Raw genomic sequence first — 25,745 nt, forward strand, 5'->3', positions numbered from 1 at the left:
CTTCCCTTCTTATTCACAGCCATGGAAATGTCTTGTCAGAATGACGCCAGTCACTTGTCAAAAAATTATCATAACATGACCGTTAAACGGACGGCTGGTGTCTGTTCCAACGATGAGGAGAAGGGTGAAAATGGCGTGAGCAGACGGGGCACCAACCAGCATTGTCGGTTGTCCCGAATCGGCTGAGAAAGAGCTCCAGGAACGCCGCGCCCGTAGATGCCCGACTGAGTTTAGAAGAGGGGCTTTAGCTGGGTCCCTACTTTGATGTCGCCTATTCAAATAACTGTAAAACGCATCAACACTTTCCTGAGATACCGACTTGACCAATTTTATTGAAATTTGTTGCATTTGAAAGGAAAAGAGTCATCCTAGTGAGTGTTGAAGCAGAATTTAGATGGAAGGCTTGGAATTTAAAAAGACTTCATCAGAAATCGGTCAGCTTAAAATTGCGTTCCCTTCCACGCTGTGAAGAAGGATGCCCAGCGAAGTTGTGAATGTGGGCACCTTAACGGTAAACTGCACTCCAGGCACCGGTCGGTCCGGTATTGCACAATCTTCGGGATCGGCCCACGTATGGGCAGTCTTAACGCCTGCTTCAGGTCCGCCGCGGGTTGGCCCGGCGTTGCACTATCTTCCGGGTAGGCCTACGTATGGGGAGTGCTTAACGCCCGCTTCATATCCGCCGCGGGTTGGCCCGACATTGCGCTATCTTCAAGATCGGCCCACGTATGAAAAATTGTTGCACTATGTCCACGGAGATGAGATCCACCACAACCTAGCCATAAACAGCTTCGCTGTAAAAAAAGCTGATGCAGTTACTCCACTGGAGTTGTCTAAGTATGCTTAAGCATTTTACCACTAAGTCTTGCTCATCTCCGCGCAGCCCAGTGTCATTATCAAGCTTATCAAACTTGATCCGACAAGTATAAACGCTTATCAACCCATATCGGTTGTTATCAACCTTATCAAACTGCATCCGACCCTTATCAACCGATATAGGTTGATATCAACCTTATCGGACTCGAGCCCACCTTTATCAACCCTTATCGGTCTTTATTAACGTTATCTGAATTGCTCCGACTATTATAAGCCTTTATCGTAATTTCGCACCTTATCCATCCGCGTCGAACCATTATCAACCATGACGAGACCAATATAACCGGTTGTAGCCTCTGCCTTACGTGGGTATGAGCGATTGAATTTTTCGCTTGCTTATGGTAGTATGAGTCATAGCTTACGGGGGTAGGAACCATTGTTTAAGGGTCTATGAGCCATTGCTTTCTTCTTATGTGACGGACGCACAAATTTCTTGCTGGGTAGGCATGGAAATGCTGGCGCATTTAAAATAGAAGCCCAAAGTTTACAAATTTCTAGCTCTGCACCAAAAACAGATATCTACGTTTTGTAATCTGCATCCGTTATTTCATCCAAGCCGAATAAATTTGATTGATCAACTTATACGTTACGTGAACTTGTTACATGTTTTACTTTGGTTTTGCAAGACTCACATATTCGTAGTCAATTTGATAACTATTTATAGTACATAAATTCTGCCCATTCTAGTTGTACTATGAGAGGCAATGCACAGAATTGTGATAGCGGTTTTTGTTGCTGAGTTACAGAGTTGTAAACTTAATAGTGTCGTTTTCTGGAAACGCGATTTTGAACAATTCCTATAAAGAGTTCGCGACCAAAATCGAAAACTCGCCGCCAACAGTCACAAACGTTTCCTTTAAAATGCACCATACGTCATCATATTTCGTGTAATTATTGCTGAGAAAAACAACTTCTTCTTTCCCATGTATTTAGATAGGAGCCTCCGAGCTAAAGCTTCCTCTTAACATAAAACACTCTTCCAAGGACTACCATCTATTATACTGCTATGCCCAAGCTTTCAGAAATATTTTTTACGGGATTACTCGGTGATAAAAGAAATGAGGCCTAAATATCCGCATTGCAATAAACATCGTCAAGAGCACAAGTTTTTTAATAACGCAGACCATTCTGATTTTTTATGCCTATTTCCCTAAACCACAGCGGCCCAAAACGCCCGTTGCTGCATCGCTCTTGTTTCCGGGATGGGGACTGCGTGACGTAGGTAGTACATCGTACAGATTTTCAGTGAGGCCTGGCATAACATTTCCGTGCTAAAAAATGGAAATTATCATTTTAAGACTCCCGTAACTCAGGCACTGCTTTTATTAGGTCTTGTAATATTAAGGGTTATTTTTTTTTGCTGTGATTTATTGTCCGTGCACCTTTATTGTAATGCCTGCTTGGCGCATCACTTTGAACGAATTCTGCGGTTCGAACTGCCAAAACCTGCATGCAATTATGAGGCACGCCGTAGTGGGGGCTCCGGAATGATTTCACCGCAGGGGATCTTTAACGTGCCCTCTGTGCACATGTTACGGGCGCGCTCCCGTCGAAATGCCACCGTGGCAGTCGGGATTTGATCCCGCTACCTCGTGCTCGGCAGCGCAACAACATAGCCGCTGAGCCACGGTGGTACTTTGGCAAACCCCTTTTTAAATGTGATATTTAGGACATGTAGGCACAGAGTTCCTCCAGCGGGGCGGGGCGAAGCTCGGTCATTCAAGGGGAGACCACGCCCGGGCCGCAACACCAGGCTCGTGTCGTGCTCTACATCTGCTAAGTCATATATGATTCCAAGTCAGAGTCAGCAGGCAAGAAGCGACGACGCACTACTATCTGCGAAAATACCGACAGGTCATTATTTTTTGACGCCTTCCCACATAACTGCGTGCGGTCGTCTCGCGAGTGTCTCTGATGCATTTAGGCAAATACTTTGTCTCGCTTATATTCTTCGCTGAGCGCAGAAGTTTGCGTTGAAATTACATCCTTTACGTGTCATGCAGAAGGGGGCGTATTCATTAGTGCCTTAACGTAGCAAGTGTTACTTAACGCAAACTTGCCGAAATTGCGCGAAATGTGCTGATCGTGCCATGCTGTTTTCGGCAGTACCGTCTGCTTTACATGTCAGCGATAGAATTGGCACCTTGGGTAGCGCTCTTCGCGACACTGTGTGACGCCACGTTCCTGTACTATTGCAGGAACGTCCTGTACTATTCTGTACTATTGTATTCCTGTACTATTGCATGGGTTTAGATTTCGTCGGAAGTACGTCAATGATTTATACAGTGCTGACAGCCTTCACATGCCTCTTGGTATAATCAAAAAGCTCCTTTTGAGAGCCATTGCTTCACGATGGTAACAGATTGGTTTCCACTCTGTACTGGGTACTTAGCCAGCCATACACTGTTCATGCCCAATACTTCTTTTTTTGGGGAAACAAGATTAACATGAAAGAAATAATAGTACGATCATCAGCCGCACGTTCGCGGCACCAAGATCTCAAATTCTTTCGATTACAGTCTTCCACGAGCAAGCCTCATGATTTACTGGCAAATTTCTCCAAGGCCCAAAGTAATTGCTGGGAAAGAGATTTTGTCTTTATTTACGCTATGAGAAAAGTTGTTAGTGTTGGTAATACCAAAGGAAGATTGCGGAATTTGTTGCCATATTTTTTTTCTATTAAGGTGTATTTCATGGTAATGTTGAACTATTGATATGAACAACCAAAGGTTTCCGTGATGCCTGCACCTCGTCACTTACATACACGTTGCAGCAATTATTCGCGCTGCAGATCTCCTTTATATTCGAGCCGCATGGCATAACGGAAGTTCCATTCTGGACGATGGCAAAGCCAACGGTGAGACTCTCAATCCCCGGAATAACCAAGAAATCGAAAATGCCGCTTGCTGGGCCCAAGCATTTCGCATTACCCTACATTGCTTACGTGTATGACTATACTAAACACGTTTTTGCAGATGGTTTTGTAACACATATATCTTCCGCGGCAGTTTATACTGGAATGGGGATATCGCAACCCTTCAAAATAGGATAAAGAACGTCATCTGCAGCTGCTCCGTTGACCAGAGTTCCAGAAGCAATCCGCTGCATACTGCAACAAAGCCTCGAGGAATGGACATTGTTGTGTGACTGAAAAGCAGCACTGCAACTCATCAGCAATTATATGAATCACTGAACCACATACAGTCCTCTGGTTTGTGATATCATGTCCCTGCTTGCTGAGGCATCTTATTCCGGGTATACGATTGCGCTACAGTGGATTTTTAGTCATTGTGGAATATCTGGAAATGAACAGGCTGACGCGAGGGGCAAGAAAGGTACACACTGACGGGAAGATTATAAAACTTAATTTTATGGTGTGATATCAAGGCCTTGCTCCATAGCTCCATCAAAACCTCCATGACGCGACATTAAGACAACCCCGTACGTCGGCAAGAGCGCCTCCATGGACTTGAAACTAGTTTGCGATTCCGGCTTCCACCTCGGTTGCGGAGAGACCAGGGAACACTCATCCATCGATTAAGGCTGGGTGTGACGTACACTCACCGATACCTTCACAAGATTGGACAAGATTGGGAGCCTCACTGTAGCGTCTGTCACACTCCCGAGACAATAGCTCACGTACTTTGAGTGTGCCCTCAATATTCGGCTGAGCGAAGAACACTTAAGTCTATTATTGAGTACTTGGGCTCCCGCCCCTTCTCAGAAGAAAAGATTTTAGGCTTGTGGAGAAGGGTTGACCATGCCCAACGCTCCATAATGTCACTCTTGAACTTTCTACTTGAGACTGGTTGAGACGATCGCCTCCAGAACCTGTGAGACGTGCAGACAGTGCGAAATATGTTTGCGCGATAATGTTTTTCGTGGACAAGATTACTCCTGCGTGTATTGTGTACACAGCGCGCATCCGCGTATTGGACAACGTGTATATACTCGTTGCACAACAACATAATCACCAGTCACTTACCCTTCCCTGTATCTCAGCCTTCCCCTTACCCCCAGTGAGGCGTAGCAGGCTAGAGACTCTTCAATAAAACCTACTCCTAGCTTCATGTGAAGTACCTGCAATTTTTCTGGGTTCCCCAAATCGACGCAGTGAAAACCACAATAAGACAACGACACCGACATGGGGATGAGAACAAGAACACCGCGACAGTTATGACGATAATGGTGGTGGGAGCACGACCCTTTGTTGACTAATGTTTAAGGCGAAAATCCATCTTGCGAGAGGAACGCTGCAAACGACTGCTGCATCGCGCACCAGTTGTTACACATGCGTGCACTATCTGCTGCAACGCCCGAAATACATGCACAGACGTCACTACTTGCAGCCTGTGAGTAACGTTAGCTTAAGACAGTCCCTTGAATTTTGACATTCTCTGCATCAGCAGTTTGAAATTTCCCTGGAGTGTGACGTGTTGGTGAACAAACTGCTATCTTTGTACTGAAACGCTACACCTACAGTAACGCCAAAAACTAGAAGAACGCACATAGCTCCAACGCTATGACTAAATATGACTGAAATGTTTTTCTTATATGGTATAGGCGTTTCATGAATAAATTAGGAATACGTGAATACGTCTTATCTTGCGCACTTATTTGCAGTCGACTCAAAATATAAAAGCAGCAGCGCATTTCCATGATGCATACCAGCTCCCTACGAGCAGCACGCTACCTTTTGTACCGAAGCGTACAGCCGAATTGGTGAGTTGTCCAGGTGTCTCAAATTTAGATCTCGTATAGCTATTATCGCATCTTTGTACTTAAAATTTTACCTCTCTTTTGCATTTTAAATTATTGCTATGCTAAATAGCGCTTCATTACATAGTATCCAACACTGAAGGCAAGTGGTTGCCTGGCACTGTAAACTGATTTACACTCTTAAAAGGTTTTTCAATTTATAAGTGACTCCTTCGTACCTTTATTGGTGTAAGGGCGTGAGCGATAGACCAATCCGCACTCTTAAAGGGATACTAAAGCGAAACAATAAATCAGTTTAGACTAATGAAACATTGTTTAAGTACCCTGCAGGCAGTCATTAAAAATAGTTTGGTTATTAGATGAGAAAATGAAGATCCAAGCATCAGTATTTGAATTTCGCGCCGGAACACCAGCACCTGTACGTCAGCGTGACGTCAGGGATTCCAAAGTATGTTTTCGCATTTGGGCCGCGTTGGCTGAATAAAGGTTCCCGAAACTTGCCATGTCTTATATTTGGTTCCTTTAGAACGCAATGTAGTCAATCTGTACCGCTATATATAATTAGTAGGCCCTAGAAGATGCGATCAAAATCCAAGACGTCTCAACCTCCAGGTGCGGGATCTTAAGTAGGCGTCGCCACCCGTATTTCGATCTTGCGCTTTTTCTGGCTTACCAAACGTCTTAGCGTTGTAAGAGTGGTGTTTTTGGTGTTGTAGAACGGCAATTTACTGATGCAGAAGAAATCATTTTTCACTTTAGCGTTCCTTTAATCTTAAAAGGGTGTAAAATGGCTTACAGGGCGCGAGTCGGAGGTATAGTTGAGTGTTTTCTTTCTTATCATGTCTGCGTGGTAAAACGAGCCTAATAATGCAAATACGAGCTTTTCCGTGTGGCTCATTGCTTTTAAAACTGAAATAATACCGACTGCGTCGGCATGCAGCCGGCATATCTGTGCCCTCTTATTGGTAACGGTAAGTTCTAAGACGCATAGACATTCCATGGCGTAAAATTTATATCCTATCATCCTTGAAACAAATTGGTAAAGAGAGGCACCACAAAACCACCTGTATGGTATTGTCATATGGCGCTTCTCCCCTTGGACAAGGTCGATGTTTCACGTCCTAAAGCTGAGCAGGAAGTTTGCAAATCGCGACTGATACGTCCTGTTTGCCTGTCGTGGCTTATGTCCTTGCTTTTTTGCTTCCGGTTGTCTGAGATTGCGTTCGGGTAAAATGTAGTCACCTGTAATGTCATCAGTGACGGTAAACAGTCAGAGAGTTGCACAACTGCAAGTCTCGAAAACTCTTTAATGAGTTAACTTCGGCCAATAAAAGCAAGCAAAGCTCAAACCCAACAATAGCGGCGAGCACAGTCGTTAGTCGTCGAAACCTGACCTACGGGTCAAACGCGTCGGCGCTTTATACATGGCTCGTCTTCGATTCCGGCTTATTCACTGGTGCTCGCATGCGTTTCTGTATGTTCAACTCTATTTGCGTCGTGCGTGCAATCGGATTGAAGAAGGCTTGAACGTGACAGCGTTAAGGGCCCCCTGCCACAGAAAACCCGAGAAGACCATCCGAGAAAATCATCCCGAATCACGCAGGCCTTCCGCCTCGCACACGGGCGTACAGAACTAATTGAATTTCTTAAATTATTATGCGTCAGAAAATTCGTTAAGTACGACTTATACACAACCTACAGACGTAATAGCGATGGACTGTAGTTTGGATATACTAGAAGATATAATTCTGTTACTCGAAAACTGGAACACAAATCTTTTTTCCAGCTGCCGTTGGAGGCATGTCTTAGTAGCAGTGGCGGGGCCCACTCGGTTCCTTAAAACACCATATAAAAAGAAAGACAGAAAGCTTGCCTTCGGGCACAGCCTTCGCCACCAGCGTTTCTAGGAAAACGTTACGGTTACGTAGGTTGCAGTTGTTACGACTGCTGGACGCATGAGTTTCACTTGTGCGTACCACCGCAATAGATGGGTCAAATTCTACTGGCCTAGGTTGGACAGAATACAGAAAAGTGACCAGCTGCGACAAACGTCAATAATTCAAGTGTCCTACCCCAGCTCCGGTTGGAGTCTTCTAACCTGTAACCCCGCCATCATCTTCTTTCGAAAAGGTAGGAGTGGATATTTTCAGGGCATTCCGGCGCTCAACAAATGACAACCACTGAAAAATAGCCTGAGGTAATACTCTAACACGTTATGCTAAAACAGCAGCGATGACACCGGCAACGGCTACCAAGGTTTCGTGGTTCCTCTTGTCCTGCCAGCGGGAGCAATTGTTAGAATCGGGGAATGTGAAAAATCACTTACGAAAACGCCTCTTTATTCTGCAAATGACCACAAGGCCCTAGTGACAGTGCCTTCTTTTCGCATTGCCGGTCACCACCCTCTCTGTATTTCAAGGTGGACAGCGGGCATGTAGTGCGCAAACATCACAGTACAGTACCATAAAAGCTCTGAAAACAAGGCAGCAGATGTCATATGTCCTTGGTGCCTGCACCGGACACGGAGCGTGGGCTGCATTTCGAAGATAAACTTGTGGCCTCGGAACTCGTGGCGTGCAGCCCGCTGTTGGGAACTCGGCGCTGACACCCGTTGTTGCACCTGGGTCGCAAGCCCCAAGGGTAGCGTTGGCCTGGCGGCCTGGGGCACAACTGGAAGCATCCGAAGGTCCCAGCAAAGCATGAGTCGACTCGTAACAGAACAACTTGTTTATTCTAGCATCGCAAAGAGTGGGCGGTCAGGTCGACCGAAGTAGAGAGACGGGAGTGCACGTTACTCAACAGAAGAAATCGGAGCCTCTCTCTTGGCGTCCGGGGGCAGCTGCTTTTATACTCTCGCAGTTGAGGGCAAGAAGGAACGCCTCTATAGACGCGCACGTGACTGTGCCGCGCGGGGACGTTGGGATGAGTAGGTGGCGCATCCGCCGGGCCGGCGCCGCTCGGGAACGTTGGGATGAGTAGGTGGCGCATCCGCCGGGCTGGCGCCGCTCGAGCACGTTGGGAAGAATAGGTGACGCATCCGCCGGGCCGGCGCCGAACAGACTTCCTCGCTTCACAGTTGGGGGAGCTCCTCTCCCCGGCTGCCGCGCTTCGACAAGCGTGGGCACCAACATGCACACACACACATACACGCACACGAAGACACGTGGCATTGGAACATGCCTGGACGCGCTTGGCGGGGAGGCGTAGCGGCGGCGCCAAACGGGCCAAAATGTCTGCCGCTTTGAACGAAGCCCCGGTGTCCGTTGCATCCGCGCCGGCTATACCGCGCGTCGTAGGCGAAACGTAACACCGCTCAGAAATAGTAAACAAATATTCTAAGGACCACGTAACGTCTCCGAGAGAAGTGCTGTTTTCAGGACTGAAGAAACAAGTGGAAAGCGTGGTGCACTGCTCTACAGTTTGCCAGTCGGCCAAAAAAGGAAGCAATGTTTAGGGAACACCGCAACAACTTACCGCGCGTCGTAGGCGAAACGTAACAGACCGCCCCGCCGGGGGAAGGAGATCCCGATGTTCAGGGGACTGCATCCGCTGTCCGGAGGGATGTCGCTCGATGATGCTCATAACCGAAGTCGGGCGTCCCTCGACGTTTCTTCAGCGCAGCGCACAGAGAAGGCCTCGTTCTCTCGTTCAGGTTCACACAGGACACTGCAAAGTGACTTCGGGAGAGTTCACATTTTTGTTCTCGTTCCCGGCAAGCGTTAGAACTACGCCGAAACTCAACCGCTCAGTCAGCAATCACGGCACAACCCTCACTAAGCCCTGCCAGGCTCTTTCCCCTTCTATACCACTGCCTAGTTCCTTACAGTAGTCTAGCAGCACTCAGACCGCGTCGACAAATTGGAAAATTGCACTAGAAAGCACGTCATCACTTTGAAACACTAAACAAAAGCAATATGTTAAAAATCCTGCCTCAGGAAGAAAAACATCAGTAACAAACAATTTTGAGGCTGATTCCTACGTTAGGGGCTTCGACTTAAGCCATCGGCGTTACCGTTGAGACTCCCCTTTTTGTAACGCACCTCAAAGGAATATTGTTGCAAAGCGAGGCTCCAGCGCAGGAGGCGGCCATTTTTGGGAGAGATGGTCTGCAGCCATTGGAGAGGGCAGTGATCCGTCTCAATGATAAACCTCGAGCCGGCTAGATAGCATGACAATTTCTGAACGGCCCACACGAGACACGCACACTCTTTCTCGGTGGCGCTGTACGCCTGCTCACGACTGGTCAGCTTACGACTAGCATACAGGACGGGGTGTTCCACTTCTCCATTTTCCCGTTGGCACAGTACAACGCCCATGCCTCGCTCACTAGCATCGCACTGAACTACGAACCCTTTTGTATAGTCTGGCGATCGTAGCACAGGCTGGCTTGTTAGGGCACTCTTTAGGGCGCTAAAAGCTTTTTCCTTTGTCTCGTCCCAGACGACTGTTTGCGGCTCTGTCTTTCTTAGAGCATCCGTCAGGGGAGCCGCGATATGAGAGTACCCGGGGATGTACCTCTGATAGTAGCCGGCGACACCTAAGAACGACCGAATATCGGTCTTCGTGCGCGGTTGCGGGAAGTCTCGCACAGCGGCCACCTTTATTTCAGAGGGGCGGCGACGACCCTGACCAATCACGTGACCGAGGTAGACAACCTCGGCCTGTGCTAACTGGCACTTAGGAGCCTTGACTGTCAAGCTCGCTTCGCGCAGGCGGGTTAGCACTGCCCGCAAGTGTGCCATATGCTCAGACCAGGATGCGGAGAATATCGCTAGGTCGTCTAGATACGGTAAAGCGAATTCTTGCTGTCCCCGCAACACTTTATCCAAGAGGCTTGAAAAGCAGTATGGCGCGTTCTTCAACCCGAAACTCAAAACTTTAGGACGGAACGTTCCCATTGGTGAAATGAACGCCGCATACCTACTAGCCTCTTCTGTAAGTGGAACCTGCCAATAACCCCTGACAAGATCTAGGGTGGAAATAAACTGAGCGCTACTAACTTTCTCAAGGCGCTCCTCGATGTTAGGGATCGGATAAATTTGATCCTTAGTGATGGAATTAAGCCTGCGGTAGTCGACGCAAGGACGAGGTTCCTTGCCCGGTACCTCAACTAAAATCAAAGGGGAGGTATAATCACTCTCACCAGCCTCAATAACACCGAGCTGTAGCATTTTCTTTACCTCAGCCTCCATAATATCGTGCTGGCGGGGTGACACCCGGTACGCCTTGGATCGTACTGGTTCTGGGGAGGTAAGTTCTATATCATGAGTAAGGACAGAAGTCCTACCAGGCCTCTCAGAGAACAGACCTTGAAACTCTTGTAAGAGCTGGTGTAGTTCGGTTTTCTGCTCAGGCGACAGCGATGCTCTACTGATTAAGTCACTAATGACTTGATCGGTGTCTTTCCTGTTCGTCACTGAGCCTAGTCCCGGAAGCTCGACCGGAAGCTCTTCGGGAACGTTTACCATCATGCACACCACTGCTTCCCTTTGTCTATAAGGTTTGAGCAGATTACAGTAGTAAACTTGCTGTGCTTTCCGCTTTCCTGGCAGACTCACCACGTAGTTAACGTCCGACAGTTTTTGAACAATCCGTGCTGGGCCCTCCCACTGCACGTCGAGTTTGTTTTTTAGCGATGTGCGCAATAGCATGACCTCATCGCCCACCTCGAAACGACGGGCCCTGGCTGTCCGATCGTAATAAACCTGGGCCCTCTGCTGGGCCTTTGCCATTGCTTCACCTGACAACTCCTGTGCCCTTCTTAAGCGTTCGAGGAGCCTAAGCACGTACTCCACCACGACTGGGTCGTCGCCCCTGCCTTGCCACGATTCTCGAAGCATGCGAAGCGGAGATCGCAGCGAGCGACCGTACACCAGCTCAGCTGGCGAAAACCCCGTAGCCGCATGCGGCGCGGTCCGAAAAGCAAACATCACCCCAGGCAGACACAGCTCCCAGTCAGTTTGATGTTCAAAACACAATGCTCTCAACACGCGCTTCATGACGGAGTGGAGCTTCTCAATGGAATTCGATTGTGGGTGGTACACTGAGCTGTGTAACAGCTTTACCCCACACCAATCGAGAAAAGTCGTCGTCAAAGCGCTAGTAAACACTGTGCCCTGATCTGATTGGATTTCCGCAGGAAAACCAACTCGCGCAAATATGGACAGTAGTGCATTGACTATCTCAACTGAGCTGAGTTCTTTAAGCGGCACTGCTTCAGGGAACTTTGTCGCTGGGCAGATCACAGTCAAAATGTGTCTGTACCCCGTGGTTGTTACCGGCAGAGGTCCCACTGTATCAATAACGAGCCGTCTAAAAGGCTCCGTAATGATGGGTACCAATCTCAACGGCGCCCTCGATTTGTCCCCTGGTTTGCCCACCCGCTGACAGGTGTCACATGTCTTCACAAAGTGGTCTGCGTCCCGAAAACACCCTGGCCAATAGTACTCTTGCAAGAGACGGTCCTTAGTTTTCTTAACTCCTAGGTGTCCGGACCACGAACCCCCGTGCGACAAGCGCAACAGATCCTCACGATAGCATTGAGGCACGATCAGCTGATCGAACTCCACTCCCCTGCGGTCTAGATACTTCCGGTACAGGACCCCACCTCTTTCCACAAAGCGAGCATTTTTCTTGGCGATACCTTCCTTGACAATGCAGCGTATGTTTTCTAGGCTGCCATCCTTCTTTTGCTCGGCTATCAAAGCCGACCTGCTGACTTTTAGCAACCTATTAAGTCCGTCTGACGTAGGCGCGATGAGCAAATCTGCAGATAGCTCTTCTAATTTTCCCGTGTCGGGCATTTCCTCTCCAGTATCTGGTGCCTTTAACGTTACAGACTCAATTTTATTCAGTTCGGCCGTGCTCTGAATATCAGCTTGCTGCGCCTCTGACCCTTTTTCATTGTTTGATAACGTCGGCCCCGCAACTACCGCCTTTGCAGCGAGCTCCCGAACCTTCGATCTCGTTAAGGCCTGAACGCTAGCCTCACCAAACAAAAGCCCCTTTCTCGCGCAGGAGCTTATCGGACCTGTTCGAAAATAGGGACGGGTACTGGGGGGGGCAGCATAGATGACACTGCCGCCTGCGTCTCAAGCGCTCCGAAAGGTCCTTCAATAAGCACTTTTGCTACGGGCAGACGCACGCTGTGAGCTTCCACGGCTTGCTTGATCCATGCGCACTCGCCCTTGAACATATCGGGTTCTACGTAAGAGGGGTGAACTACATCCATCGTAGCTGCGGAATCGCGAAGCACTCGGCACTCTTTCCCGTTCACGAGGAGGTCTCGCATGTAAGGCTCGAGAAGCTTCATGTTCTCGTCAGTGCTGCACAATGACAAAAACACGACTTTTGTTTTTGTTTCCGGACACTGCGCCGAAAAGTGACCCGGCTTCTGGCACGTATAACAAACGCGCGCTTGCCTCGTCTCGAACCGCTTTCTGCGTTCGGCTTCGGCTGCCGCCGTCTCCTTAGGTTCGGTCGCACTGCTTTCACTCGCATCCGCACTACGTGTGTTCCCCTTTGCTCTCATGGGTGTGAACTTCGGCCTCTCAAACTTGGAGCCAAATTCACCCTTTTGACCGTCCTTAGCTCCGCGAGCCCGACGCGTCACAAACTCCTCGGCTAGCTCAGCGGCTTTAGCCACCGTACAAACGTCTGGCCTATCCAAGACCCAGTACCGCACGTTCTCAGGTAACCGACTATAAAACTGTTCCAGCCCGAAGCACTGCAGAACTTTATCGTGGTCACCAAACGCTTTCTCTTCTTTGAGCCACTCCTGCATGTTTGACATAAGCCTGTAGGCAAACTCTGTATATGACTCACTTTTGCCTTTCTCATTTTCCCTAAACTTCCGACGGAACGCCTCCGCTGACAGCCTGTACTTTTTTAGCAGACTCGATTTCACTTTGTCGAAATCCTCTGCCTCCTCTCTATTCAAGCGAGCGACTACGTCGGCCGCCTCGCCGGGTAACAAAGTGAGCAAGCGCTGTGGCCACGTTTCCCGAGAGAACCCCTGCTTCTCGCACGTTCGCTCAAAGTTAACCAGGAACAAACCAATGTCCTCTCCAAGCTTAAACGGCCGCATCAGGTCAGTCATTTTGAACAATACGCGTTCTCCTGCACCGTGTGCCTGACTTCCATTACGAGCGCGTTCGATCTCTATCTCGAGACGCTTCATTTCCAAAGCGTGTTGACGGTCGCGCTCTTGTTGCTCTCGCTCTGTCTGTTCTTTAATTTCGCGCTCCTGTCTTTTTGCCGTCTCCCTCTCCTCAATGGTCTCAAGGCATTCCGACAGCTCGTCATCCTCAGCCTCTAACTCAAGAATAGCCCTTAGCTGTTCTGGTTTTCTGAGTTTGTCTGAGACATCCAGACCCAACTCTCTTGCAAGCTCCAGCAATTTCGGTTTGCGCAACGACTTCAAATCCATGGCTGCTCTGAATGCTGCTTTCTCTAAGGCCTATTATTGTCTTGCCGCAAACTAACCCGGCAGCAACGACAACCACAATTACCAGCTCTGTATCTTACACTAACAAAAGCCTGGCAAAACTCAGAAGAAGAAAGTCCCGCACTCACCAAACCTCGCAGCCAAGAATTCAGCGCAGTCGTTCCGCTGCAGGCAACCAGTCATCACACAGGGCTCGTTGCACTGCTCCCGGATGGTCGTTGAGCTGCTCAGCATACAGTCAACTGCATATCTTCGCTGCTGGCCTCCGTTGTCGCGATCTCACCGCTGGCAGACAGTTGTTGGGAACTCGGCGCTGACACCCGTTGTTGCACCTGGGTCGCAAGCCCCAAGGGTAGCGTTGGCCTGGCGGCCTGGGGCACAACTGCAAGCATCCGAAGGTCCCAGCAAAGCATGAGTCGACTCGTAACAGAACAACTTGTTTATTCTAGCATTGCAAAGAGTGGGCGGTCAGGTCGACCGAAGTAGAGAGACGGGAGTCCACGTTACTCAACAGAAGAAATCGGAGCCTCTCTCTTGGCGTCCGGGGGCAGCTGCTTTTATACTCTCGCAGTTGAGGGCAAGAAGGAACGCCTCTATAGACGCGCACGTGACTGTGCCGCTCGGACACGTTGGGATGAGTAGGTGGCGCATCCGCCGGGCCGGCGCCGCTCGGGAACGTTGGGATGAGTAGGTGGCGCATCCGCCGGGCCGGCGCCGCTCGCGCACGTTGGGAAGAATAGGTGACGCATCCGCCGGGCCGGCGCCGCTCTGGCACGTTGGGAAGAATAGGTGACGCATCCGCCGGGCCGGCGCCGCTCAGACCTCCTCGCTTCACAGTTGGGGGAGCTCCTCTCCCCGGCTGCCGCGCTTCGACAAGCGTGGGCCCCAACATGCACACACACACATACACGCACACGAAGACACGTGGCATTGGAACATGCCTGGACGCGCTTGGCGGGGAGGCGTAGCGGCGGCGCCGAACGGGCCAAAATGTCTGCCGCTTTGAACGAAGCCCCGGTGTCCGTTGCATCCGCGCCGGCTATACCGCGCGTCGTAGGCGAAACGTAACACCGCTCAGAAATAGTAAACAAATATTCTAAGGACCACGTAACGTCTCCGAGAGAAGTGCTGTTTTCAGGACTGAAGAAACAAGTGGAAAGCGTGGTGCACTGCTCTACAGTTTGCCAGTCGGTCAAAAAAGGAAGCAATGTTTAGGGAACACCGCAACAACTTATTTCGCCTTCTGACACATCATAAGCGAAGATGGAGTTTGATATAGTTGGATATTTTGAACACCTACGAGCAGCGTACAAGCACGCAATGACCGCAGTAGAGTACTAGTCGAAATGTCCAGAATTCTGCGGTGATGTTACGTCGAAAAGTTCATGAATTTTCTCCTAGGGGTTCTTTCTCAATAAGCCTACCCAACAGGGTTGGTGTCAGATTATCGTCGACACTGCGTATCAGTAGAGTTTCAGACGTTTCTGGAAACCGCAAGCATCAAGCAAGTTCTTTCTGTGGTGTTTTTCCGCGGTAGAGATATTTACCTGTGCGTTATAGACATACATCCAGGGCATTGTTGTAACAGCATCGTGGGAAGCATTCTGTGGTAGAGCACCTTGGCATCTTCAGATGCACACTTAATAGCACAACTCGGTTGTTGCCCGCTGTAATATTTCATGGCCGGCAGATGAGGACAACACTTGACGTCAGCGGTCTTCCAACAGTCGGTTTGTACAGGGATAGGGATCCTGTAAAAGAAATACAGCGGCGCAGGAGTCGTGCACAAAAAAAGTAGGGAAAGAGGAAGGCGTATGCTGACCACCGTGGGCTGCAAAAGTGCTGAAGGTTAAGAGGGACATTTTGTGAGAGCGAAGAATCATGGTGGCGGCCCAAAATGTACAATTACCTTTGCCTAGCCTCTGAAGATTGCGGCGATGGTTGGTTTCGCGTCGAGGATGACCGGTCATGGAATGCTTCGCAACTCTCTGCTGCTGATTCTCAGCCTGCAGATCATAGACGCCCTTCCCAGCAACAAGAGCGGAGGTAGTTGGCAATTGGTAGTGATGGGCCGGACAGTGAAATGGTGCTACGCAGCTGCACGCGCGAGAGAAGGCCACCAGTGAGATTTGAAGATTATCTTTCGCTCAAAAGGTGACTTCTCTTTTCGTTTTGCTCTGAGTATATCGTAGAGAGTTACCGTTTTTTTAGGCGTTGTGTTTCTTAATGTGCGCCTAATATACATTAACTCTGCCTTCCTTATAAAATTTCAGATTGTTCAGAAGGCCTTGTTTTTTTTCTTTTGAAAACGTGAATAGATGTGATGCCGAACACAGAAGACACGTGTCCCTGTGTTATGCTTTGTGCTGGCACCAAGAGATGGCGCCACCGGCACACGTATATGTCGGTAATTCACAATAAAGACCACTTTCCGTTGTTGACTGGCTTGGCGTAAGCATGTAATACGCGGCACTACACTGATATATCTAATTTGTCTGCTTCATATGCTCTAGCAGATGCAACTTATTGAACGGCAATATCTGCTTTCGACACGAAATATTGAATTTATAATCTCTGTGATTCAGTCTTCTTCTCAACTACCCACGTTTTCGTAACTTTTGTAAACATATGAGATCCTAAATGAGAAATACAATTTCTATAACGTACTTCTGTCTTTCAAATGACCCATATATTCTTCAAATTGTTACAGCAGTTGTCAAATAAAAGGTTTCCTACATTTTGCATGTATTTCAATAAGAAAATTCACCGTGTTTTTTGCGAACATGGTGCTTATCTGCTAATCGAAAAGTGTATGACATGCGTATGTCCTCAATTTGTGCTCTTCTAACTTGCTGTCCCAATTGAGCATGCTATAACAGGTACACATTTACAGATTTAAGTGGCCTTTGAAGCGCTCTGAAATGGTGTCTGACGCAAGCAGGAATTGTCATTGCCGAAATTGAATAAGCCAGATGCTAATAAATATCAATACCTCTTAATATTGGATGTATTTTAACTACAAATGTTCCCTGTTCAGTATGTAAAATTATCTTTTTGTTTCCCGACAGGTGCCTAGGCCGATAGCGACGCATATGCGAGAAGCTATGAATGTTCCAGCAGTGGCAATTTTGTTCGTAGGGCACATCGCGTTTGTGTCAACGCAAACTGTTCAGTGCCCGGTGAGATACAGTAGCCGTAAGTATTTCTCCCATTTCTCCTTTCCATTATGTTCCACGTGCACTGCGGGAAGCAGTCTAATATGGAGGATCGTAAAGAGTTCACGTAGCCAGGACACGCCGAGGTTCACAGCGTAATAAATTTGCTGTCTCAGCGAAGAGCTCTAACCTCGCAAGGTTCAAAGTAGTGTATTGCCTACGTTGTATTAATATTATTCAAAATTTCAACTAAGCATAGGAAACCTAGCGCAGAGCCAAACGAAGTGTTGTCCATAAGCTGGAGAGAGTTTTCAATTGTGGATAGTTCAGGGAATCCAATTACTAAGCGATGAAATACTCTGCTGTTCAAGTTAAATCTGAAATGCCATGCCATTGGTTAACTTTGTAGGAAAGTATTATGTAAGGGGTGCAATAAAGGCGAGAAAGTTGTACTAATTCATCCGTGATGTAAAATTGCGTTCATGCGTTACAGAGTTAAACAGTTGAAATAATTTTGAGCATTAAGAAAATAATTGCGTAGAATTCCTCACACGTATAGGGTAGTGCTGCTTTGAGCAGTGTAGCTTGGAAGTGCGACCAAATTCACGGTGTTTACCAAGAGGCATTAAAAAGGTGCGTGGAAACCACCGAATATGATTGTTAATATAAGGGATAGCCGAAGGCCTCTAAAAACTTTATAGAATGTGATGCTCTTGAAGGAATATATTTATTGAAGTGAGCATATTTAGGTTGTGTTTGTTGTTTAATTGCATAATTACGTTTAAAATAAAACCTTTAATCAGCACATCTGCAGTGGCAGTGTAGGTAGCTACACTCTTAAAGAAATGTACACGCTTTGGTCGTATCATACCACACAACAGGAATCGTATTCTGTCTTGCTTGAGTGTCCTTTCTTGAAAGCTCGGCGCTCACTGCTTTCCTGTCGAGAATGCTGTGTCACACAAACACGCAAGCCGTTCCTGACTGGGAAGTACCGGGCTCGCAGCGTTAAAGAAAGGAAACGCGGGCGAGACTTATGACGATTATTGTTGTAGGACAAGATAAGCCCCAAAGGGTGATATTTTGTTTCAGAGTGAAACCTTTGCACACTTTGGGGTGTATATTCGCCACACCACGATCATGGTCATCTGCCTTGCTTGCGTTTCCTTCTTGAAAACGCTTTGCTCGCTACTTTCCTGCCAAGAATGCTCTGTCATGCTGATAATGCGCATGCCGTTCGTGACTTGGAACCACCGCCTCGCAGCATTAAAGAAAGGAAATGCGGGCAAGACAGATGACGATTATTGTTCTGTGGAAAATATACAGAAACAGACGCACCCAAAGGGTGCGTCAGTTTACAACTAAGCCAATTCGTCATAAATATGCTGCTTCCAGAGGCGGGAGTGTTGGCATAGATGGCGACTGTCCACCTTCCTTCCCGCTACCCACAGTTCTCTCCTACAGCCTCCAAAGGGGAAAATGTCACCAGGAGAAAAAGAGGAATGTCTTTCCCGAGTACTTCACGACAGCATCTGCACCTGTAGATGTCCCAAGACCTCATGCGACTTCACGGGTGCCTCGCAACTCGGTTTCGTTAAAGCACGTGCCCTTTGCAATGTTTTTCTGTACCGATGTTGAAAGGTGAAAGTCTGCTGACCGTCGTTCAGCCAATCTTTGTGAGACGCTGCCGAGCGAAAACGGTGGACCGATGATGTCTTTGCTTCCGTGCTTTTGTGCATACTAAATAGCTCTCACAACGAATGGAAACATGCTGCGAAGTTGCAATGCACGATCGTCAACCCTCGCCAACCGTTGTGGTTGAGAGTGTTTCGATACTGTTCAGTTGAGGGCTAACTTTGGGCCGACGAGCTCGTGCATGACAGGGGTGGCTGATTGAAGCTTCGGGCACACCAGGTCGAAGCGATGCTGATTTAGTTGTCTGGACCTGAGTTTTAATGTAGTTCAGTTATGGGCACACCAATATGACATTAACTAATCTTCATTTCGTGCGGCGCGTACAGAAGAAACGGGAAGCGGGGAAATGGCACGAAAGGTGATTACTAGCTACCAGAATGCGCAACGAGAGCCGCTTGCGACCCGCCGTGGTTGCTCAGTGGCTATGGTGTTGGGCTGCTGAGCACGAGGTCGCGGGATCGAATCCCGGCCACGGCGGCCGCATTTCGATGGGGGCGAAATGCGGCCGAAATGTATGAAAGCCTCTAACCCTACAGCTAGAATAGAACTGGCAGAACTTTCTAAGTTAATCAACAAGCGTAAGACAGCGGACATCAGGAACTATAATATGGATAGAATTGAACAGGCTCTCAGGAACGGAGGAAGCCTAAAAACAGTGAAGAAGAAACTAGGAATAGGCAAGAATCAGATGTGTGCGTTAAGAGACAAAGCCGGCAATATCGTTACTAATATGGATGAGATAGTTCAAGTGGCTGAGGAGTTCTATAGAGATTTATACAGTACCAGTGGCACCCACGACGATAGGTGAAGAGAGAATAGCCTAGAGGAATTCGAAATACCACAGGTAACGCCAGAAGAAGTAAAGAAAGCCTTAGGAGCTATGCAAAGGGGGAAGGCAGCTGGGGAGGATCAGGTAACTGCAGATTTGTTGAAGGATGGTGGTCAGATTGTTCTAGAGAAACTGGCCACCCTGTATACGCAATGCCTCATAACCTCGAGCGTACCGGAATCTTGGAAGAACGCTAACATAATCCTAATCCATAAGAAAGGAGACGCCAAAGACTTGAAAAATTATAGACCGATCAGCTTACTGTCCGTTGCCTACAAAGTATTTACTAAGGTAATCGCAAATAGAATCAGGAACACCTTAGACTTCTGTCAACCAAAGGACCAGGCAGGATTCCGTAAAGGCTACTCAACAATAGACCATATTCACACTATCAATCAAGTGATAGAGAAATGTGCAGAATATAACCAACCGTTATATATAGCTTTCATTGATTACGAGAAAGCGTTTGATTCAGTCGAAACCTCAGCAGCCATGGAGGCATTACGGAATCAGGGTGTAGATGAGCCATATGTAAAGATACTGGAAGATATCTATAGCGGCTCCACAGCCACCGTAGTCCTCCACAATGAAAGCAACAAAATCCCTATAAAGAAAGGCGTCAGACAGGGAGATACGATATCTCCAATGCTATTCACAGCATGTTTACAGGAGGTATTCAGAGGCCTGGAGTGGGAAGAATTGGGGATAAAAGTTGATGGAGAATACCTTAGCAACATGCGATTCGCTGATGATATTGCCTTGCTTAGTAACTCAGGAGACCAATTGCAATGCATGCTCACTGACCTGGAGAGGCAAAGCAGAAGGGTGGGTCTGAAAATTAATCTGCAGAAAACTAAAGTAATGTTTAACAGGCTCGGAAGAGAACAGCAGTTTACGATAGGTAGCGAAGCACTGGAAGGGGTAAGGGACTACATCTACTTAGGGCAGGTAGTGACCACGGATCCGGATCATGAGACTGAAATAACCAGACGAATAAGAATGGGCTGGGGTGCGTTTGGCAGGCATTCTCAAATCATGAACAGCAGGATGCCACTATCCCTCAAAAGGAAAGTGTATAACAGCTGTGTGTTACCAGTACTCACATATGGGGCAGAAACCTGGAGACTTACGAAAAGGGTTCTGCTGAAATTGAGGACGACGCAACGAGCTATGGAAAGAAGAATGATGGGTGTGACATTAAGGGATAAGAAAAGAGCAGATTGGGTGAGGCAACAAACGCGGGTAAACGACATCTTAGTTGAAATCAAGAAAAAGAAATGGGCATGGGCCGGACATGTAATGAGGAGGGAAGATAACCGATGGTCACTAAGGGTTACGGACTGGATTCCAAGGGAAGGGATGCGTAGCAGGGGGCGGCAGAAAGTTAGGTGGGCGGATGACATTAAGACGTTTGCAGGGACAACATGGCCACAATTAGTACATGACCGGGGTAGTTGGAGAAGTATGGGAGAGGCCTTTGCCCTGCAGTGGGCGTAACTAGGCTGATGATGATGAAATGCGAAAACACCCGTGTGCTTAGATTTAGGTGTACGTTAAAGAACCCCACGTGGTCAAAATTTCCGGAGTCCTCCACTACGGCGTGCCTCATAATCAGAAAGTGGTTTTCGCACGGAAAACCCCAAATAATATATTTATTAGAGCCGCTTGCGATACTCGACAGCTCATTCCAACTGGTGTGATCGTTATGCAACGCTGCTCATATGCGCAAATTTGTATGTTTTTCAGCCTTCTGCCACTATTTCAGGTTAGCGCATCGTGGTTTCAATAGTATCTCAAATGAACGACGGGCAGTGGAACATATAAACGTGGAAATGCAAACGAATGTGTCGCACTGGTAAATTGCCTTAGATCTGACAAACTTGGCCAGGTGGCACTACTGCGCCTGTTGAACGCTCGCCCGTAGCTAAATAAGTAAATTGATTTATAGCTTTTTACGGAAACCCTGCTCGCGCCGCCATGTTTGATGGCACCGTGAAACGTAAACTGCTTGCTGCAGCTGCCTCCATTCCCTCCCGGTTTACAATGGTTGTGCATGATGCCGGTGTGGCTCAGCAAATCGCTGTTTCGGCGGATGTCGTTGACGGTGATTGTTCGGACGACACCAAGCTTTGGCCACAGCTTCAGAAAAAATGTGAGTGCTTTCGTTGCTCATTACATCGTGTCCAAAGGCTCGAGCTGCGTATACGGTGCTTGTTCTGAAAGCTCGCCTGGAAATTAATTCCAAGTTGCACAAACATATACTCCACTTACGCATTTATTCGGGATCAGCGTTTCTTTCTCTTTACTTTTACTGGCAAACACTTTGAATGTTAGGCTTGTCATGTTTATGACTCAGCAAAGCATCTTGGTGCAGTCACTATCTCATTTCTTATGCTCTGCCTAATGGCTCGCGGGTTTGCTCAGTTGAGATGGATGTGTTTTTGCCGTACACAAAGCTCTGAGCGTAGATATTTTGTAATTTGTAATAGATTCCAGCAAAGACGTATTATCGCTAGTGAATCGCTTGTAGCAGTGTCAGACGGGCACCCACAAGGTGCTTTTGTATAAGGGAGCACCACACTTCCTATGGGAGCTCGACTTCAAGGAAGTTGGGGTTGTGTCACATGACCAATAACAAACTTTTAAAAGAAGCCGCCAGAGGGCCATTCAGGGGTGTTTTGTCTTTGTGCAAGTACGAGAATGCAATGGTTTTACCGCTGCTTCACCTTTGGGCACAGTTCATGGCGTATCAAAAAGCCTATTTGGCGCAGCAGCAAGAACTTTTGGCGCAGGGAGCAACGCTCGTGTGCTTAACATATACCATGAAAACTTTAACGGATATAGTTGATATCTTGTGGACACGGGTTTGCGCGAGGCTTACCCTACAAGCACGGTCAGGAAAGGATGCTATGCTCCTCCACACCGCTGCGCACGAAGGGTTCGTCAGGGTTCGCCTACGGCAGGGTACGTCAATACGGCGCAGAAATGGCATTACAAACAGATTGCCAACAAACACTGGTTTATTAACCCAACATTATTAAACACACAGCGACAGCCAAGGCTTGCGTGCAAAGGCTTACTGCAAGACTGGTCGTGTACGCGCATCTGCAATGAACTTGACATCACGCAATATATTCATATCCCGCCATGCACATGGGGGAGTTTTCGAATATGGGCCACGAATGTTTTGCGGCCGCAAAAGATAGCGCCAGTGCCACTGCGCATGCGAGAGGCGCAAATAGGATTTTGCGTTTGCGTCGGCGACGCTATTTCATTGAAATAGCCCTGCGACCGAAGTTCGACACAAATGTCTGACGCCAACGAACATCGCGGAAACCATCGAAGAGCCGGCGCTCGCGGTGTACCACATGCGGCCTCATTAGCTAATACCATTCTTAACAATGCACTACACCCGCCGTGGTTGCTCAGTGGCTATGGTGTTGGGCTGCTGAGCACGAGGTCGCGGGATCGAATCCCGGCTACGGCTGCCGCATTTCGATGGGGGCGAAATGCGAAAACACCCGTGTGCTTAGATTTAGGTGCACGTGAAAGAACCCCAGGTGGTCAAAATTTCCGGAGTCCTCCACTACGGCGTGCCTCATAATCAGAAAGTGGTTTTGGCACGTAAAACCCCAAATATTATTAACAATGCACTACGTGCGATTCTGATTGCAGCGGCTCTATTGGAAAGCTCCGCTATCACCCATAAATATGGAAAAAGCTTATATTTAATCCTGAAATGTGACATCCTCATTCGCCAAACTCCGCGGTTCCACGCGGGCAGGTTCAATGAACACCTAAATAAAGCGTCAGCAAGACGGTGCAGGAGCACTACATTGTACGTTCGTCAGAAAAAAAATTCTTGAATGACGACCGGACAACCCTCACGGGCTCTTAGAGTTTCTCACTATATAGGAAGAAACACTAAGCAGAGGCGCGCCCATGGAGTTTATCACTATGTATAATTTCAAGAAGAATTGTATTTTAACATTAGAATACCTTAGTAACCAAAAAAGAGCCACTGCAGTATTTAAAGAGGTAAGACTCAATGAAAGCGCCCTTTTCAGAGCATGCCTTCCGAATGAACATAAGTTCAACGTAAGACACATAACTTACAACATGGGCAGGATCACGACAAATTACTTCATGCAAAAGTAAGCATTCATAGTTGCTGATTTCCTGATTCATCACCCTGGCTTATTCGCTATGATAAATGAATGTCCGTCCTAAGCATTAAAAAAAAGCAAACATGTATTAGTTGTCGCTTCAGATATGACTGTTCATTCTCTTGCATACAAATCGCATTCAATATATATATATATATATATATATATATATATATATATATATATATATATATATATATATATATATATATAAAGGACACGGCACGAGAGCAGCAATAAGTGCTGGCGGCGTTTTTCAACCAGAGCAGGCCAGGGAATGTCGAGCTCGCTCTTCCCCGGAGATTTGCAATGTGGCTATAGCGCCGCGGACACACACACACACACACACACACACACACACGCACACACACGCACACACACACACACACACACACACACACACACACACACACACACACACACACACACACACACACACACACACACACACACACACACACACACACACACACACACACACACACACACACACACACACACACACACACACACACAGACACACACACACACAGACACACACACAGACACACACACACACACACACACACACACACACACACACACACACACACACGCACACGCACAAGCACGCGCACACACACACACACATATACAAATGTCTTCGCACCCTGTAGTTGAAGCTTTGCCAGTGTACTGCGAGAAGCGTGCGATTTACATGTGGTGTCTATTTCAAGGTTGATAATATGGTGTCAAGGCCTCTTTAAGTTGTTTGCGAAGGCTGATGGGAGGGGGAAGAAGACGGACTGCTGAGGTGATCAATGATGATGTGGCCGTGTGGTTCAGCCCTCTGGTCACAGATAGAGACGGAACTTGGTACTCTAAGCCCAGCTCGTCATCTGTCGTAACGTGCGAAACTGATACAGTCGTCTGCTAGAGAGGTAACGTAGGGCAGGAAAAGGGATGGATATCGACAAAATGATTCTCGCAGGGAGCAGGGAGAGAAAACGTCAGTGTCTTTATGTTTATTTCCAGATTTCTACCCTATTTGTACAATATCGTTAGGGGGAGATGTAAAATAAAGGCTCATGTGCAATATAAACACAGTCATGGTGAGCGGCACCAGAACAACAAAGATGGTGGGTCAGGCACACCTTCTCTTTCTCGTCTGCTGTGCCACAACGTCTTGTTCGCAGGATAGTTGGCTCATAACATTACCTTCCGGAGGCAAAATCCCCGACTAGGTGCAGTTAAAATATGACGGCATGGAAAAGGTTGACTACGCACGGGGTGAATCAGCGTGTGGCACCTCATAGGCCTTCAGGCGGATGACTTGCACGATGTCGGTGCGGTCTGGGCCTATTGAGACGAAGACAGCGGAGCAATTTCTTACGTTACGTCGGTCACATTGCGGTACACTCGATGTGGGCTGATGTGGGGGAACAGCAGCTTTTCCGACAGCCCAGGGGTAAAGTGGGTAGTCCTGTGAGGGCTATTGTATGGCGATTGCTTTTGTATCTGCGACTAGCTGAATCGAGCGCAGGCACCTTGACGTGCATGGTGGGCACGGGCAATACCTCTCGAGTATACTCTGTAGGGGGGCACGTGGAAGGAGGCACCAACGTGTCCATTGGCAACGTAGAATTTTTAGCGAGTAATAAAAAGACAGGCGAATAACCAGTGGTCCCATGTGATCGAGTGTAGTATGCAAATGTCACAAACGGAAATGCAATGTCCCAATCCTGGTGGTGGCCACATACATTGGCAGCATGTCGGTTACTGTATGGTTCAGTCGCACTGTCAAGCCATTCTTCTGTGGATGGTAGGCCATGGTCTGTTTGTGTTACATCAAACAAGACCGCAAAATGTATTCACTCACC

General features: G+C 47.9%; 1 long non-coding RNA gene across 1 annotated transcript in view; it reads left to right on the top strand.

Moving 5' to 3' along the window:
• The first annotated feature begins 17,109 nt into the window (after nt 1–17,109).
• Nucleotides 17,110–25,745, top strand: part of LOC142591095 (uncharacterized) — a 35,628-nt gene continuing 26,992 nt past the window's right edge. The window contains exon 1 of the long non-coding RNA XR_012830336.1: nt 17,110–17,236. This is a non-coding gene — a long non-coding RNA (uncharacterized LOC142591095). The remainder of the gene's footprint in view (nt 17,237–25,745) is intronic.

This window comes from Dermacentor variabilis, chromosome 8 (genome assembly GCF_050947875.1).
Source record: "Dermacentor variabilis isolate Ectoservices chromosome 8, ASM5094787v1, whole genome shotgun sequence".
Lineage (NCBI taxonomy): Eukaryota > Metazoa > Arthropoda > Arachnida > Ixodida > Ixodidae > Dermacentor > Dermacentor variabilis.